The 15820-nt window shown below is 41.3% G+C and overlaps 1 pseudogene; it reads right to left on the bottom strand.

The window, feature by feature from the left end:
- The window catches only part of LOC111822020 (ubiquitin carboxyl-terminal hydrolase 17-like protein 6), an 83812-nt pseudogene that overhangs the window by 55007 nt on the left and 12985 nt on the right, over nucleotides 1-15820 (bottom strand).

Genomic DNA, 15820 nt, shown 5'->3' with positions numbered 1-15820 from the left:
AGTTTTGTTCCCACTCAGGCAGTGATAAAGCAGAGATTCCAGGTCCTGGGTCAAGTTCTGTGCAGTTCAGGCCTTCCTAGAGAGAGAAGAATGTTCTAGTGCTAGCCATCTTCCCACCCGTCCCGTGGCATAAGGTAAAACTCCTCCACCTAGTTCTCTTTGTTGTTGGCAGCATTTTGACATTTCTGTGTTCGTGAGGGCTTCCCCCTTAAAAGCTAAGAGGCGAACCATCACCTTCTGGTGATGGCCCCAGAAGGTTTGAAGCCATTGTGTTTGCAGTAAAAATGTTCAATTCCATTGAATTAAACTTTTAATGCTTTGAACTCTCCTTTTTCACTTAATTATATATCCTGGACATATTTCCATGTGACGGTACAGAGACCTTTAATCCCTGGACAGCAGGTCATGACTTGGGTGTGCCCTGATCAATTGATATATCAATATCCTACACCCCATACTATTACGAGATGCTTCATGGAGTGGTCTTTGGTTGAGCCTCCAGAAAATTTTCCAAGTCCCCTTCTGACAGCCCAGACCAGCTACGGCCTGCAGGGAATGTCCAAGGGGTGGGTCACTGTTATCATTATTAGTAGTAGTTGTGGTGGTGGTGGTGGTGGTGATGCCATTGAATAAATTTTCTTAATTCACAGAGAACTGGAGATAATGACAGGGGTCCCATGCACACCTACACACACCTGGAACCCAGGCTTTTTCCTGCATTCCCACTGGGTTCCTCCTGTTCCTTGCATGAGGCTCTGGAGATGTTCCAAGTCCCCATGTGGAGGCTGAACTTGTCTGCATTGGGGAGGGTGTCCATGGCCTGCCACATCTGCCAGAGACTTTTTCTAAGTTCACTTGGCAGCCTGGCGATCGCCTGAACCTCTGGAAAACTTTTCTTAGTGCACTGAGGTGCCTGGGAACCACTTGGGCCAGCAGGGCAATGGGTCTGGGAATGAGATAGAAATAGTAGTGTCATAACATGTTTACCAAATTGGACCAAACTCTATAAGCCAGGTATTCATAGAGGAAGTAAAGAAATGGTCCTTTTTCTTTAAGTACAATTCACGAAGGGGAGATAATTCACACCTCAACCAAGTAAGTGGCTGCGATGTGCCTCGACATGTAGTGAACAGAGATGAGTCAGAGATTAGAAGCTCTGATTCTGACTTTTTTCACTTAATATATCTTGTAAATCACTACAGATTAGTAAATATGGTAAACAGTTCCTTGATTCTCCTTTGTGTGAGGAAAATTTTGACGCACTGATAGGTGTAGTTGGGGAGATTTCAGAACTAAAATTAGGCACTCCATTCTAAATTTCACTGAAATCTCACTTCTACATTCCTGATAAACGTTAGGTTTCTGTTAAAGTTTACCGTTTGCAAGACAAAGCTCAGTACTTATTATGTTAATAGTGTTCCAGCAGCTTGCCTTAGAAAAAGCCTCACTGAGTTGATCAATTAGAGCCTATAGATGAACATGTTGTTTCAACTACGTTCAAAGAATTTCCTCAGCAGACACATAGACTTTATCCCTTTTTCTCTCAGCTAAATAAGCAGTTTGCATTTCAGAAGACTTAGATTTGAGATGGATCTAATCTTTGTACTTTCCTAACGGTCGGTTCTGTATCCAAAGATTCCAGTTAAGTTGGCCCAGCTGCAAACATATTGCTAACCTTTCATGTCGAAATTGTTTACTTTCATTTTAGAAATATTGCCTTAGTTAAATTATATCAAGAATGAGAGATCTGTGTGAAACTAGAAACCGATGTGAAGGTGGTTTGCAGTTAATTGCCTCCTTGTAAGTCTTTCCTCCCCCTTTCAATTGCTTTGATGTGAGACAGTTGTCTCTACGCGCTTGTTAAATATCTCGTTGTTCTGTCTGCAAGGCCGAGCATACTGTTAGACTTGATCTGAATGCATTCTCTCCCGCGGATTCATTCCTTTAATAAAATGTTTGTTTAAATATCAGATTGGAGTGTTGGTCCAGTGACTCCACTAGGACACCTTATACAACTGGAAATTTTTCTATAGTGAGTATAACGTATCCCTAGGAGTTCTTATTGAGCTTATAGTGACTTTCCAATCCACTATAGGCTGATGATCTCCAAATTCTTAGAACCCAAAAACCTGCTGTACTTCAAAGTTTTATCCACAACTTCCTCACACTTGGATGACTCCAAACATCTAAATCTAACATGTCCAGAAGAAATCTATCTTGGTCATCTAGTGCCGCTCTAACAGAAATACCACGAGTGGATGGCTTTCACAAAGAGAAATTTATCTTCTCACAGTGTAGTAGGCTGGAAGTCATCCAAATTCAGGGCGTCAGCTCCACGGGAAGGCTTTCTCTCTCTGTCGGCTCTGGAGGAAGGTCCTCGTCATCATCAGTCTTCCCCCAGACTAGGAGCTTCTCTGTGCAGGAACCTCAGGTCCAAAGGACGCTCTCTGCTCCTGGTGCTTCTTTTTTGGTGGTATGAGATCCCCAGTTTCTGCTTGCTTTCCTTTCCTTTTATCTCTTGAGAGATAAAGGTGGTGCAGGCCACACCCCAGGGAAACTCCTTTTACATTGGATCAGCAGTGTGACAGGTAAGGGTGGTGTTACAATCCCACCTTAATCCTCTTTAATATAAAATTACAATCAGAAAATGGAGGACAACCACACAATACTGGGGATCATGGCCCAGCCAAATTGATACACACATTTTTGGGGGGACATAATTCAATCCATGACAGAATCTTTTGGTAATTTTTTCAAGCTTCTTTCTCCGTGGTTTTCCACATGCTAGAGAAGGGTTCTGGTGATCATGCTCTCACCGTCGCATGAATTCTAGAAGTCACATTTGATTCTCCATTCCCCTCATATGTCTGATCCACCAGCAATTCTTGGCAGCTCAAGCTCCAAAGTGCACCTCAAGCTGGCCCACTTTTCCCACCTGCACTACCACCATTGTTCCTCACCCTGACCAGTCCTTTGTATTTGCTGTGCTCAAGTTATCCTGACTGGCAGTCAGTTCCTGGCACATACATTCTTTCTTGTTGGAAGACTGTCACCACATTACATAAAACCAAGTCTGTTTGAGATAAAATCAAAGAGGTTTACTCCAAGAAAAGATTACACTTAGAAGTGGGACCCGCACAGCTCATTGAGATGAGACAGTGATGTCCTAAGAGGGCGGTCTGAATCGGGGATAGTTTTACTACTGCAGCAAGCATCAGCCACAGGTTATTCATGACTGGTGCATCTCCAATTGGGAAGTGGGAGATGGGATCCCTTACCTGTGGGGTAAGGGTAGCTTATTGATTTAGAGGCTATAGCTGTAAGACACTGATCGGTTTTTAATTATTCATGGCTTAAACTAGAGATTACATATAGTCTCACAAGATGCTTAGCTAATGATCGCAGGATGCTTACATGTAGTTTGTCTATCTTGCAAAAATACCCAGCTGGCAACAGCACTCAGCACTCAGCACTCATCCTGAATATGCGTATTTTGAAGGGTGCAGATGGTCACTTAGTCAAGACGCCTTGGAGCATATGATTTCACATCCTGGTTTTGACCACTGAGGCAAAACATGTTTTTCCCAAAACCATAGCTGTTAGTCTAGAAATCCAGATTAAAATTAGACAGCATGGTCAGCATATCATGCCTCTGTCTCACTGACTGCACTGAAAGTTTTCTTTTCCTGAGACAGTTCCCTCGTTTTAAGCATTTGGCTGATAACCAAACAGTCACCAGTTCAAATCTACCAGCCACTCCTTGCAAACAATATGGAGCAGTTCTACCCTGTCCTATAGGGTTGCTAGGGGTTGGAATTGACTTGATGGCAACTGGGTTGGTTTTGATCACTGACGAGTCAAGTAGTCTTTCTCACATGGACACGCTTGCTACTATTGATTAATGGCTGTTTGAATTATTAAGCATTTAAGACCTCAGACACTACACCACAATTGTGACCGGGCACTACTGAGTGTTTTTACCTTGGCATAGTGAAGTTCCCCTCTTCAGGGTGAGCTGATCTCAGTCGCCCACAAAGGAGAAACCCATCTTCTGCAAGGTTTCCCCTAGATTCATCATGCTTTAGAGGAAGACACTGGTGAGCCTCAAAAGACGAAAGGAAAGAGGTGACAGTGTCAGGCACAATGGGTCAGATGGACAAAGGGCTGACTTATTCTTTCAAACTCTCAAGTAGGGTTTCATTAAGGTCACCACTGACTTGGTTTCCACGTACATTATCTTTTTCACAGGGATCACGTTAGTTCTCAAGGTCAAAACATGAGTGTTTAATTTCATGTGTCATGTAACAATGCCAGTTATGACAAGGACCATGAAAATCATAATTTGAGTGAATAAAATAGATCTAATCTAGACTCCCATTCCTGTGGAAGCCAACTAAACATATCAGGAAGAGAAAACCCCAATCTCATCAGAAACATGGAACCACGTGGCTTTCTAGTGAATTTGCTTGATATCTTGTTCTACTTTTCCAGAGCTATTAATCCAGGTGCAACAAGTGGTATCGGCTATAGGACATATGTCCCCTTGTTGGGCTAATAAAAAATCAATAGCTATTCGGTCATCAAGTAATACTTTGGCAAGGGAATTCAAAGATTTTTGCTGAGCTGCCATCCCATCAACATCTTTACTTATTTGTTCCATGGTGGCTGAGAGATTTCCAATGGATTTCTCAATTTCAGGGATGCCTACCAATGGCAAGATACCTCAGAGGAAAGCCCATCCATTTCCAGATCTATCCGTCACAGAGTGATCAATGGAGTCTCTCTTTATTCTCTTTTTTGCTAATAAATTTAAGCCATTGGTCTAATGTACGCTTTCATTGTATGCATAAATATCTAGCAGGACACCTATATGTCCCAAGGTACATTGGCCCATCATGTTCCATCCGTCTAAATAGAGCAATGCCCAAGTGTAGGGCTTATTTCTTGGGTCTGGCTTGTTTTTGGTGGGATAATCTGATCCCCCCATAAATATATATAACCATAGTACAGATCATGTTGTTTCTGGTATAATTATGTGGGAAGTGGATGTTTTGATTTATTTGCACAAGCCAAAGTTCTATTATGACATTGTTACAAATGGATAACCGTCCCATCTCTAAAGGGTTCTAGAGATTGATACAAAGAGGGGAGGAGTCATTCCTTTTACAGTCAGTTATTTTGCTTGACTTGATAAAATCTCAAAATATCTGTGGAATTTTCCGTGATGGAATGAAAAGCTAATTAGGCAAACATGAACACCCCTATGTTTTGTAACACAAGCTCTCAACTGCCCCATGACCCGGTCAGGTGTTATGGATTGGGTTAAATTACAACATGCTCTTTGCAATAATCCAGTCGGGTGCCATAGTCTAACATGTATGGTTCACTTAAGGGTAATGTTGAGGTTAATGGTTGCATTGAGTATGAAACTATAATTTAATATTGTAGCTGCTAAAGGATCAGAGTTAGCAAGACTGGATTTGGGGGAAGAATAACAAATCAAGCATTCAGTGAGATTACCAGCACAAGCTACTGCTTGGGACAATCTAACAAAGGCATTTTTGTGCCAGGTTATCAACTTGAATTATGAACAGAGATAGAAAAATACCTGAGATAAGCTTCATAGTGTAAGAAAATTGTCTGAAAGAGGTATATAAGTGCTGCTAGCATGCAAACAATAGCTATAATGAAAGAAAATCACCCAGTAGGTAACATATGAGTATGTGGGACTAAGGTTTGTATCCCTCTTATGACCATGAACAACAACAAAAAAAAAATAGCTAAAAGACTTAGTAAGAAAAGATATAACAAGGTTTCAAAATTAGCACGAGACATGAACTACGGAATCAAACAGTCCTAACTTGAGAATCAGGGGAATTTTAAAGGTGATCAAGATTAAGCATAAAGCTATGACTAGTAAAATTTCATATTCCATGGAAAGACAATTATTATGGTGTGCTGCATGTGGTGGATGCTGTTGATAAACAAAGGTCTAGGATCACAGGACAATATACATGGAAGCACTTCTAACGTGTCGATGATAATGATGCGAGTAGTAGAATGATTAGAATGAAAATCAGTCCAAGAATTTCAAACAGGCCTGACTCCAATATCTTGGGCAGAAGCTGTCTGTTAGCTGTCAGCTGCTTCTTTCCCGGCACTTTTTAAACTTCAGTTTGTAAGCTTCCATGGGTTGCATGGTCCACTCAGGGGTCATGGCCTTCTTTAACTGTGACAAGTGTACCCAAGCTTTTAGTCCTTGTAATTTTGCAGCACATGGACTAGTAAGATAACCTGATAAGGCCCCTTCTATCTTGGTTCTTGGGAATCCTTTTATCAATGTCTCTTCCTGTATACATAATCTCCTGGTGGGATAGCCCTTTCAGTGGGCTCCACAGGCAGTTCCTGATTATAAACTCTTAAAACTAGGATTGTTATAAGCCTGCGCATAATGCATTACAGCCATATAGTAATTTAAAAATCTGGCTTGTATGAAGTTGAAATCAACACATGCTGACCCATAGAAAAGGGCCAAAGGGCATCCAGTGACAATTTTATGTGGGATCAGCTCGTGTGGATCAAAAGGTGCTGACTTTGGATTTAATAGGAGTATTGGTAATATTTGTACCCAGTCCTAAAGAATGGGATATCTTTGCCAATTGATTTTTAATTATACTGTTCATCCTGTCAACTAAACCCATGGACTGTGGATGGTACGGACAAGGTAACCTCTGAAAAGTAGGAAAAACTTTGCATAAATCCTTTATGATTTGTCCAGTTAAGTGGGTGCTTTGACCACTGAAAAGTGTTCTCGGGTCACCCCAAGTAGGGATGATGTTCTCTAAAAGATTTTTAGCCACAAATTATGCTGTGGCATTCCGGCTAGGAAAAGTCTCAATCCATTGTGAAAATTTACAAATTATTACTAAGATAAATTTATATATACTGGAGGGCCTCAATTGAATAAAGTCAATCTGCTATTCAAGTGTTGGTCCAAGAGGTAAGAGGTACCTTCCCAAGGGAGTTTTGCATGCTCAACCAGCATTAACTTGAAAGCATATGGAGCAAAGTCGGGTAATATGCTCAGCCGCATCCCAAAAGTGTCCCCACCATTCCTTTAATAAAATTTTTACAAGCTTATCTGTTCCCCAGTGATTATTAGCATGGACAGTCCCAGAAAGAGGATCATGTGAAGACTTGGGGAGGACTGGCATCCAATAGCGAGGTTTAGGTTTTCCACTGGGTCCCTCCCAGATGCCAGAGAAGTCATTTTTGTAGCACACATTTTTCTTCCATTCGTCTTTTTCCTCATCTGGAGCCAATCGCTGGTGACTCATTAAATCTTGCCGTATGGGCTCACTAGTGGTGTTATCCTGAAAGTACAGGTCCCCAAGTATGTCTTATGCCAGGCTCCTGGCGTTTTGGGCACTCCACGGATACAACTGTCACCTGGAATTCAGTTCAGGCAGCAGATCTGACTCCCTGACTGGCCAAATTATTTCCCCTAATTTCTTCAGTCTGAGGAATCCCCTTATGGTGATGGTCCTGTACTTTAATGGTGGCAATTTCAGAGGGAAGTAGCATGACTTCCAGAAGATCTGTTACTATGAGTCATTTTTTATCGGGGTCCTGAAGATGCAAGGACCCCCAGTGCTTGCACAGCACCCTGAAATCATGGACAACCCCAAGAGTATATCAGAAGCCTGTAAAAATACTTACTGATAGCCCAGGGGACAATCTGCATGCCCGAGCAAGCATAATCAGTTCAGCCTGCTAGGCTGAGGTAACTTCAGGGAGAGGCCCGCTTTCAAGATCTTCAATGGACATTGTGACATCATAACCTCCCTGGAAATGAGAGCAGGCTTATCTTAAATAAGAACAGTCCACAAATAAGTTAAAGTCTGCATTGTCAAGAGGGGTCTCCTGAAAATCAGGTATGATAGTGAATAAATGATCAGTTAAATCAATACGGTCATGAGGTGGAGTTTCTTCATCATCTGGCAGGGGCATGAGGGTAGCTGGGGTTAACCCTGCGTTAGTGTGCAACCGTATATGCGGTCAGCTCATAAAAGAACATCATAAGATGTCATCTTACTGGCAGATATGTGGTGGCTGAAACCTGACTTTAAAATGGCAGAGACTGTGGGAGGAACAAACACATTTAAATTGTTTCCCAACACAATAACAACAGTGGTTTCCACCAACTGGGCAGTGGGGTAACTACCCTAAGGCACAGTGGGTATCCTCTGGCCACATAGTCTTACTCGACATTATACTACACAACCAGCCTCTGCCATCCTCCGTGCCCCTAGGTAAGTACCCCGAGAGAATTTCCTTCCACCTCATGTACAGAAATGGAAAAACCAAGGCTATAATTGGGAAATCCTAAAGCAGGAGTACGCGAGAGAGAGCCTTTTAGTTCGTAGATGGCTGCTTCTCCCTCTCCTGATAGCTGAAAAGAGTCTGGCTCAGAGGTCTTAAATGATGTAAAGCCTGGGCTAGAGGTGACAATTTTCATATTCAAGTACGGCAGTGCCCACAAAGGCTGAGAAATTCTCTTAACTTCTTTTTTGTTTTAGGCATAGGAAAGGTCAGAAGAGCATCTTTTCTCTTAGGGTCAATAGGTACCCCGTTGGCTGAGAATATATGCCATAAATATTTAACAGATGGTTGAAGAAGCTGAAGTTTCTCCTTAGAAAACTTGTGACCTCTATTTGGTAAGTGTGTTAATAAAGTGATGCTATCCTTCAAACAGATCTCCTCAGTGGGAGAGGAAATTAACAGGTCATCCAAGTATTGGAGAAAGAGCAATCCATGGATAAATTTAAAGATTGCAGGTCCACATGCAATACCTGTGAAAAATAAGTTGGAGACTCAGTAAAACCTTGGGAAAGGAAGGTCCAAGTGTATTGTTAATTGCTCCAGCTGAATGCAAATAAATATTGACTCTTGGAATGGATAGTAGTGCTAAGAATGCGCTATATACATTTATTACTGTAAAATGTGTGGTCACTGCTGAAACACTGGATAATAAGAGGTGAGAATTTAGGGCCGCGGAAATCTTGGAATTGCTATTTTATTAATGGCCCTTACTTCCTGAACAAATCTCCAACCTCGATTACCGACCGTGCAGACTGGGAACACAGGGGTGTTACATGGAGTAGTACAGGGAATAATGAGGCCTTTTTCTAAATTGTCATTAAATATAGGAGCTAGTCCTTCTCAGGCTTCAGGCTTAGTGGGATATTAGGGAATCTTAGGTAAGGGTTTAGTGTTATAAGTATGCACCTTAATAGGTTCAGCTGAACAGACCCTCCCAATATCAGTAGATGGAGCTGCCCACAAAGATGCACTGGCTTGAGGCAGTCCATTGGAAGGGAAACTAAAGGAGTTAAAATCTGAAGTTCAGGTGAATTAAGAGCATGTGCATAGCACAAGGCTTCTTTCTGATCATTCGTAGAAGGGGAAAGAGCACTAAGTATACTTAATAATATCTCCACTTCTTCAATAAACTGTCGATGGCATTTCCATTTAGAAAGTAAGCTCTTCCTAGTAAGTTAACAGGAATATTAGGGCTAAGTAGAATGGAATGTAAGTATTCAATTGGCCATCTAGACACAGTTACAGGATGAGAGTATATTAAGGTGTTTTCTAAGTTAGCAACCCCCCCAACTTTAGAAGTTCTAGTACTCCAAGAAATTTTGATGGCCTGTGGGGTTAAGTGCCAATAATGTCACACCCATGTCTACCAGAATTTTGCAAGGCTCGTCATTAATCTTAATAACAGTTTCACCTTATGAGTCCAGAGGAACCACAGGAAAATCCCCTATTTTATCCTCAGAGCCCCATCACTTGGTCATGAAAGGGGCCAAGGGCAAAGTGCCTGCTTTTCTTTAAGCTTCATGCAAACCTTTTTAAAGTGCCCTCGCTGCTTGTGATAAAAGCACATCCTGAGTTTTTCCCCCTGTGGCTTCGTTATTTAAGCAGGCTGATATTCTCCTCTAGTGCATGTTAGTAGTTGCTGCATTTGCGAAGTCATTAGTTTATTTTGCCTATCTTTTATTTCTTCCTCCTCTTTCTTAGCCTGTTGTTCTAAACTTTGGCTCAGTTTGTAGGCTAGTTGCCAGTTTACTAGTTTCTGTGTTTTCTCAATCCAGTTTGTAGTGTTTGACCAGATTGCTGAGCTTGGATTGAAAGCCATTAACAAAAAGTGAATTGAAAGCAATTTTTGCCCCCATATCCTCTATTTTCAGCCCTGAATGTTCATCAAACAATTTAGTTAGGCAGTGAAAGTACCTATAAACACTTACACCTTTTCCTTGAGTACAACCTTGAATTGTAGCCCAATTTATCTTCCTCGAGAAGGTTCTAGAAATAGTTTTAATAAGTAAATCAGTGACAGTCTTAGATTATTCCAAAAGTATATTTTTAGGGGCCTTACGTCTATAGTTAAGGATTCGTCAGAGGACTTCCATTTACTTCTTCCACCCACTTGTAAGCATTTCCAGGCCCCACCAATACATGAATAAAGTCAAACATAAAAGCCAGCCCTGGTTCATAGGTTTGGGACTAAGAAATTCTTGAGTGAATTTATGTGAGTCCTCCAGTGGATTTGAGAAGTCTTTGATTGATAGCATGAAGCTTGGCCCAGGACCATGGGGCAAAGGTTTCTTGAGGTAGTTTACTAGCCTCTTCAGGGTATCGAGTCTTAAAAGGCATTTCTAAGGCTGGCTCTGATTCCAGTCCCATGGGGGTACTGGTGAGAGGGAGAGATGATGCACAGAAAGCATTGACAGATATGGGAGGTCCAGTAGGTAAGGCAGGATAAAGAGAAGGGGAGCTGAAGAAGGGGCGGTAGGAATGACGGAAGAGAGGGGATCAGGCTGCTGAGGAGCTGGGAAAGAAAAAAGAGGATTTGGAGAAAGGCCAGGGGAGGGATCAAGATTCTGAACTTTGTTCAATTTGGATACCTACTCCACGAGGAAAGTCAGTTTATCTTCCAATTGTATTTTTGTTGATTCCTGGTACCAGTTGTAAAAGATACCCTACTGTTTCTGTTTGACACAGGCATCCCCTCTTTTTTTTTTTTTTAATTTGGAGCATTAAAAGGAAGTTTTCAACATGTTAAAAGATCCCCATTTAGGCCAAACTTTTTCTACACTATCCCTGCTTATAATCTGTCATTGGTCTAAATATGCACACGAATCTGGACTGTAATGCTTAAATATAAACCCAGAGGAAGTTCCTTGGGGCAGGGTGGTCTCTTCCTTAAAGCAGAACTGTCCCATAGTAACTGATATAGCAACCACATGGTAGAAAGATAATCCTCATATCTCTAGAGACAATGAAAGGAGTTCTCAAGATTCCTAAATGATCTCCTTAGGGAAACAAAAGCTAGTAACGGTGACTGGGGAGAGACATTGAAATGACACTAGGCAAGTAAGGTCCAATAACGAACCCCAAAATAAAGGAGAGTAGAAAGAGCTTGAAACAACCTCAGTGAACTGCAGCACAGAGTGCAGAGTTCTGACCTGGAAGGCTCACCTGCCATCTCCAGTCACCGGAGAAATGGAGGAGGCACAAAAAGACTCTGCTGGTGCCTGGCTTTCTCTGAGACCTCAAACGTGGGGTCTGTACAGGCTCAGTAATACTTCCAGATCCCTCTGCTGCCACCAAAATGCCACCTCATTACAGAAAACCAAGTCTGCTTGAGATAAAATCAAAGAGACTTATTCCAAGGATGATTTACAGTTCAAACTGGGAACAGCACAGCTCATTGAGATGAGACAGTGGTGTCCAAAGAGGAGAACTGAATTGGGGATAGTTATACTACTGCAGCAGGCATCAGCTACAGGCTAGTCTTGATTGGTACATCCTCATTTAGGGAAGTGGGAAGCGAGATCTTGCTTAGGAGGGAGAAGGATACCTTATTGGTTCAGAGTGTATAGCTGGAAGATACTGATTGGTTATTAATTATTAATGGCTAAACTTAGGAGTTACATAATGGTCACAAGACGCTTACCTGTAGTTTCTTTGTATATCTTGCAAATATACCTCACAGGCAACAGCACTCAAACAGCACTCTTTCTGAGCACATGTATTTTGGGGGGAGCAGATGGTCACTTAGTCAAGACCCCTCAGAGCATATGCTTTCACATCCTGCTTTTGATCACAGAGGGATAACATGTTTTCCTCAAAAATATAGCTGTTAGTCTAGAAATTCAGAATAAAATTAGACAGCATGGTCAGCATATTATGCCTCTGTCTCACTGACTGCACTGAAAGTTGTCTTTTCCTGAGACAAGACCATCGAACAAGAGAAGGAGAAGGACACTTAATTGTATAGCTGCCTCCTCTAGTTGAACTGCATGCCACTTGCAAGTGCATGCACTCTTTCAAATCTCAGTTCTGGTTTTATGTCTTTGGCTGCACTGCTTTGATTGTGTGCATACCTGTGTGCTTCAGGGTTCATGCAGACAGTTGCTTGGACAGAGTCTGAAGAACCTCCCCATTGCCTGTTTTCCATATAGGATTCTATTGAGGGATTTTAGTATCTTTGGGGGCACGAGGGATTGACTTCATCTTGGCAGGGAATTATCAGGTAGGGAATTATCCTATGCAGGGATTCCCGAATTTCCTCGCCCTGGGGGGCAGATTGAATGCACTAAAGGCACTTCCCCACAAATTAACAACACTTATCAAATTCTTATGTGTAATACAAACAAGGAAATACACAAGGCTGAAATCCAAAGATCTTGTTGCAAATACGCTACCAATTTTTATGCAACTTACCAGTGTGGAATGATACTTTAATGCAAATGGGAATAATTTATGAAACTCTCCAAGGAAAATTCCTGAAAATAAATAAAGATGCACACTTAATAGAAGGTCTATCCCTTTGCTTCCAACCAGTTAGAGAAAGTTAATTTTGCAAGCAAGTATGTTACAAAATATGAAAATTAACAAGAAGTATGAATATGCTTTCTTAGTTTCAAAAGAAACAAGTAAAAAAAATTGGAAATATTTGAATTGCTAAATGAAAGCATCAATTCTTGTGGGAAAGAGGCATATTATATGCCAAAAAGGATAATATACACATCCTAATTTCATCTTTGAAATAGAGATATACACAATTAAACTAGGTAGCTTCAGATTTTGTATTTTTTTTATTGTACATTAAGTGAAGGTTTACAGAACAAATAGTTTCTCATTAAACAGTACACATATTGTTTTATGACATTGGTTAACAACCCCACGAAATGTCAACCCTCTCCCTTCTCGAACTTTTTTTTTGTTTTTGGTGAAAATATACATAGCCAAAGATACACCATTTCAAAACTTTCTACATGCACAATTCAGTGACATCGATTACGTTCTTCCAGTTGTGCTGTTATTCTCACTTCAGATGAAGGTTTACAGAAAAAATAGTTTCTCATTAAACTGTACACATGTTGCCCTATGACAATGGTTAACAATCCCACTACATGTCAACACTGTCCTTACTCAACCTTGGGTTCCCTATCACCATCTTTCCTGTCCCCTTCTGCCGTCTAGTCCTTGCCGCTGGACTGCTGTGCATCATTAGTCCCATTTTGTTTTATGGGCCTGTCCAATCCCCGGCTGAATGGTGAACCTTGGAAGCGACATCACCACTGAGCTAAAAGGGTGTCTGGGGGTCATACTCTCGGGGTTTCTGCAGTCTCTTTCAGGCCAGTAAATCTGGTCTTTTTGTGTGTGTTAGAATTTTGTTCTACATCCTTCTCCAGCTCTGTCAAGAGCCCTCTGTTGTGATCCTGGTCAGAGCAGTCAGTGGTGGTAGGCCGGCACCATCTAGCTGTACTGGACTCATACTGGTGGAGGCCTTGGTAGCTGTGGTCCATTAGTCCTTTGGACTAATCTTTTCCTTGTATCCTGTTCTCTTCATTCTCCCCTGCTCCTGAAGGGATGAGACCAGTGGAGTATGTTATTTGGCTGCTCACAGGCTTTTAAGACCCCTGACGCTACTCACCAAGGTAGAATGTACAGCATTGTGTTTATAAGCTGTGTCATGTCAATTGAGCTAGATGTTCCCCGAGACCATGGTACCCACGGCCCTCTTCCCAGCAATTCAGTCCCTCAGGGAGTTTAGAGGTGTCTATGGAGCTTCCATGACCTTTCCTTGTACAAGTTGTGCTGGCTTCCCCAGTATTGTGTACTGTCTTACCCTTCAACAAAAGTTATCACTTATCTACTGTCTATTTAGTATTTTCTCCAGCTCTCCCATCCCTCATAACCAACAAAGATTGTTACTTTTTGTGTGTAAACTTTCTCACGAGTTTTTACAATAGAGGTCTCATACAATATTTGTCATTTTGTGAATGAGTATTTTCACTCAGCATGTCCTCCAGTTTCATCCATGTTATGAGATGCTTCACAGATTCATCATTGTTCTTTATCGTTGCGTAGTACTCCATTGTGTGTATGTACTGTAGCTTGTTTCTCCATTCATCTGTTGATGGACATCTAAGTTGTTTCCATCTTTTTGCTATTGTGAACAGTGCTGCGATGAACATGGGTGTGCATATGTCTATTCGTGTGACAGCTCTTATTTCTCTAGGATATATTCCTAGGGGTGGGATTGCTGGATCTTATGGTATTTTTATTTCTAGCTAGTGCTAGAAATTTCTAGAAGTGCCATACCATTTTTCAAAACGGTTGTATCATGTTGCATTCCCACTAGCAGTGCATAAGAGTTTCAATCTCCCCGAAGCCTCTCCAACATTTGTTATTTCCAGTGTTTTTGATTCGTGCCAGTGATGCTGGGGTGATATGGTATCCCAAAGTGCTTTTAATTTGCATTTGTCTAATGGCTAGTGAACGCGAGCATTTCTTCATGTGTCTGTTGGACGCTTGAATGTCTTCTTTGGTGAAGTGTCTCTTCATTTCCTTTACCCATTTTTAATAGGATTATTTGTCCTTTTGTTGTAGAGGTGTTGGATTTTCTTGTAGATTATGGAGATTAGACCTTTGACTTTTACTGTCGAAAATATTTTTCCCAGTCTGTAGGTTCTCTTTTTACTCTTTTGGTGAAGTCTTTTGAAGAGCATAGGTATTTGATTTTTAGAAGATCCCAGTTATCTAGCTTATCTTCTGGGGTTTGTGTGTTGTTGGTTATGGTTTGTATCCTGTTAATGCTGTGTAGTAGGACCTCTAGCGTTGGTCCTCTTTTTCTTCTATGAACTTTATACTTTTTGGCTTTATATTTAGGTCTTTCATCCATTTGAATTCGTTTTTGTATATGGTGTGAGGTATGGGTCCTGTTTCATTTTTTTTGCAGATGGATATCCAATTTTGCCAGCACCATTTGTTAAAAAGACTGTCTTTTCCCCATTTGATGGACTTTGGGCCCTTGTCAAAGATCCGGTGACCGTAGGTGGATGAATTTACATCCGGGTTCTCAGTTCTGTTCCATTTGTCAATGAATCTGTCGTTGTACCAGTACCAGGCTCTTTTGACTACCGCAGCTGTATAGTAGGTTCTGAGGTCAGGCAGTGTGAGCCCTCCTACTTTATTTTTCTTCTTTAATAGTGCTTTCCTTATTTGAGGCCTCTTCCTTTTCCATATAAAGTTAATGATTAGTTTTTCCATCTCTTTAAAGAATGTTGTTGGTATTTGTATCGGGATCGCAGTGTGTTTATAAATTGGGTAGAATTGTCATATTCACAGTGCTGAGTCTACCTATCTATGAGCATGGTATGTTTTTCCATTTATGCAGATCCCTTTGGGTTTCTTGCAGTAGTGTTTTGTAGTTTTCTTTGTACAGGTCTTTTACATCCCTGGT

Source organism: Trichechus manatus, unplaced genomic scaffold (genome assembly GCF_000243295.1).
Source record: "Trichechus manatus latirostris isolate Lorelei unplaced genomic scaffold, TriManLat1.0 scaffold00120, whole genome shotgun sequence".
Lineage (NCBI taxonomy): Eukaryota > Metazoa > Chordata > Mammalia > Sirenia > Trichechidae > Trichechus > Trichechus manatus.
Note: the sequence above shows the minus strand (reverse complement) of the source record. Positions and strands in the feature narration are given on the sequence as shown.